This window comes from Lygodium microphyllum, chromosome 23, assembly GCF_053477565.2.
Source record: "Lygodium microphyllum isolate KBCC chromosome 23, Lygodium_microphyllum_v1.1.10, whole genome shotgun sequence".
Lineage (NCBI taxonomy): Eukaryota > Viridiplantae > Streptophyta > Polypodiopsida > Schizaeales > Lygodiaceae > Lygodium > Lygodium microphyllum.
In genome coordinates this window covers 14850084-14853795 of record NC_141157.1, presented here as the reverse complement: position 1 = coordinate 14853795, position 3712 = coordinate 14850084, and the positions used below count along the sequence as shown (strand labels likewise).

The window sequence follows — 3712 nt, the reverse complement described above, 5'->3', positions numbered from 1 at the left end:
AGGCAATTGATTGTTTCAAAGATAAGCTGTATTTGTGCGATCAAATTTGACAAATGCGATTGATATGCTTATGCTAGGAGTGTGCATACGATGAGGTGGAAATCAAGGTTGACCCAGAAAATCTTAGATGCACATCCTTGGGATATGAATCTAAGATATAAGAAACGTGAGAATAGTACGTCCTCTTCCCTGGAGAGGAATTGAGATGCCCTCCTATGGAAGGAAAGTTAAGGTATTCTTTCTACAGCACAGATTCTTCAACCCAAGCTACATCCTTCTTCTAATGATCCTTCCACTGAACTAGATGTTCCCGAGAGGGTGCGATCCATGACAAGCTTTTCCCTAGCATGCATTATTCTTTCTGGTTGCATCTCAAGGACTCCTGGAATTAGTATTGGAGTTTACTTATAATCATCGAGTACATGGTCTAGATGAGGGATATAGGATTTAACTAGGTTGTACGGAATCCATCATGAATTTTTGGATGGTAGAGGAAGTTTTCGCTTGCAGGCATGGTTCCCCAAGCTCTTGTAAATCTTGTGAGGTGTCAAAGGAGAGTGTATGTGCACGTGTGTGTGCGAGTGTCGGAGAGTGCATGTGTGGTTGAATGTCTATGGTCTTCATTCCATCATTTGGCTTTTCTAGGGCTGCATGTCTACAGTGGATGGGGCAAAGAGGAGAGAATGACCAAGGAAGGTACGTTGCTTCTATGCTATTACTATGTGGGAGCAAAGTCGTCACATAACAAGGATGGTGGGAGTCACATAATAACAATCGCTATGTCCTCCTTGCCGTTCGTGAATCACATGATAACGATGGTGGGAGTCACTTTGCATGGCCAGCAACACGGTGTGTTATGCGTCCATCATGACGTGTTTTTTGCTGTTGCATTCAACCACCACGGTGTGAGTATAAACAATCTTCAGACCCTAGTTATGCACCTTTTCTCAATCCCATTACAAGACCGGTGCCTATAATGGCTGCGCCAATTGTTCAGGCTCAATATGGCAAATACATGTCTTCTTCCCATGGAGGCTCGATGTCAAATTGTCTCGGCACAATGAGGACTGGGCAATCAAAGAAGCTTGCTTGCCACTCTCTCACAGTTTTTGTGATCGGGTTCTATCACTAATCTTTGATTTCTTTGCTGGTTGGATGACATGATTGTTGGGTGGTTTGAATCCCTATCTGTCACAATAGAAGGCAGTTGCATGTGCTCGATCAATGCGCGCGCGCGCTCCTCTTCCTCATCTCTCTTTCTTCCCGTGCAGTTGCGATGGGGGTTGTAGAACACGATCTCCATGATGCGTACAGGAGAGTGTGGGGCTTGCATTTGCGAGCACGACACGAAAAGATTGCATTAGAGTGAGCAGGATTCACAGTAACTTAGAAGCTTCGAAACGAGACGAGGGCTTTAAAGGGCCATACAGTAGGTCATTCTTGTTCTCAGTTTGATGTCAGTTTCTTGCATTTTCGATTTGGTTAGAGCCGTCTTAACATGGTGTTTCAAACTGCGCGTTTTATCGGGAGGAAGAAAGGAGCCAATCAGAGCTTTGGAAAACCTTGAAGCAGTGAAAGCTTGAGGAATGGTATCAAAGGTTGGAGCACATTTGCATGGAAGAGGAAGGAGGGTTAAGGAGGACGTGAGATTAGGTGCAGTTAAGGTCCTCTTACCAAGGAATCGGCTCATTGTGCTGGGGGCAGCATCCGATAGCTTCTTCTGACTTCTTCGTGCCTCTAAGGATTTCTCTCTTTTTGTGGATGGCATTCTCGGCAAGCGTGGTGTTTTATGCAAGCTATGTGAGTGAGAAAGGAGGAGAGCTAGTAAGGGAAAGGGAAGAAGAAGGCGAATAATTTTAAAGTTAAAAAACCTCAGGACAGGGGAAACAAGGATCATGGATGGGATCGAAGTCGTTCTTCGACTCTTCCGTTGCCAATGCCTGCGTTTGCGTTTGATCCCGTCCCTTAGGTAAAAGGTGGCGCTGTTCTTCACAGGCGATGCTGCAGGGAGAAGGGGGGGCTACCCACTACTTAAGGCGAAGCTTGAGGCTGGGAGAAGCATACTTACCTGGGCGGGGTCTATCGGTGATCAGGAAGGCCGATGGCCTAGGGTCGGCCTCTCCATTGCACTGCGGACGGGCCGCACCCTAGCATCTCCCCTGAGTGGGAGAGTGCACGTCATAATTTGTGGCAGCGGGGGCTCGCGTTCGCGCGGCCCCTATTCAATCCTCTCAAACCTGATTCATCGAAGCAGTGCTCGCCGAGGCCTCCGATATCTGTCATGCATCTCGGCGCCTGCTGCTGCAGCAGCTCTGCTCGGGTGGCTGCAACAAGTATCGGCATGAACGAAAGTCTGGTGTGTGCGGCCGGGCTGTCGTAGCCCCCAATCGGCTAGCGATTTCGTCCAGATGCGCACCAATTATCTGGCCAGCGCGATGGGCATACCGAACTATCGGTTTTGATGGTAAGCTCTGGTCACAGGTCGGAGCAGCTGTCTTGGGCCTCCTGGTGGCGATCAGCAAATTCTCGTTCTGACGGTAATCTGGTCACACGCTCACTGGTGATGCGTGCCTCCTGGCAGTCCGGTCTAGTCAAGTATGCTTTTCGATGCTGCGCCTCTTGGCTTTATGACAGACGTAGTGGTTTCCATCCAAGCTCGCTGCTCTCCAAATCATATGGTGGTTCCTTTTCATGCCGCAAGCGTCTGGCGCTCAACCGCGCCGGCTCCTTGTTCTCCGTGTGCCACCAAGTGAAGCTCCCCCAGAAGATAACCGACAGGGGAGCGTCGAACGCTCATTGCAGAATGGGCATCAGGTGTCTTTGGCATATTCCCAGTTTGAGGGCTTCCAGTGTGCTTGGGGTACGCGGCTCATTTTTCGCGGTAAGTGTGTCCTTCTGCATGTTTCCGATTCGAGCGCCTTGCAGTGTGCTCGGGGTACCGAGCTTGGTTTCGGATGCTTCTCGCCTAGCCTTCGAGCGAGCATGGAGATTTTGATGGTGCTGAGCAGGGCTATTGCATCACCTCTTTGGAGTTCGTATCTTGCTTGTGGAATCCTGTGCCACTGGCTTGGGGAGCCTGGCCATGGTGCGATTTTTATAGGCCTCAACCTTGGCACGGATAGAGGAAGAGCAGCAAGGAAGCACGGCAAAAATACCCTCTATCATGAAGCACAATGCTGCAAAAGGTCCCTGTAGCCTTCTTGCCTTGCAGGGCCTTGGCTTTCTGGGAGAGACTCTCCTGCAGATTTCCCATGGACTTATCACTGTTTGAAGGATCACGTCCGAATGCCCTTGAGGTGTTCCATCCCACGAAAAGGGCTTAAATGTGCACGCCGATGTCATATCCTTCTGTGGGCCCACGTGGAAGAAAATGAGCCATCCTCTTGCCTTGCTTGTGTATAATCGCTGACCACGTATGTATCAAGCGAGGGATCTGGTATACCAGCATAGGTCCCATGTGCCTTTATGACTGTTGCAGCCGGTTCTCGGGACCAATGGGGGAGGATGGGTTACTCTGGCATTTGAGGAGTATTGTGCAAGCGAGGGATCTGGTATACCAGCATAGGTCCCATGTGCCTTTATGACTGTTGCAGCCGGTTCTCAGGACCAATGGGGGAGGATGGGTTACTCTGGCATTTGAGGAGTATTGTGCAAATGTGGAGAGAGATCGTGGTTCCCCAGTGGGAGTGAAGAATAATTGTGAATGCTTAGC

At 49.6% G+C, this 3712-nt stretch overlaps 1 non-coding gene across 1 annotated transcript; it reads left to right on the top strand.

Annotated features, from left to right (window-relative positions):
• Window positions 1-2060: 2060 nt before the first annotated feature.
• On the top strand, window positions 2061-2222 carry LOC148015911 (U1 spliceosomal RNA). The gene has a single exon (XR_015688235.1). It is a non-coding gene; the product is annotated as a U1 spliceosomal RNA (small nuclear RNA).
• The last annotated feature ends 1490 nt before the right edge of the window (window positions 2223-3712 follow it).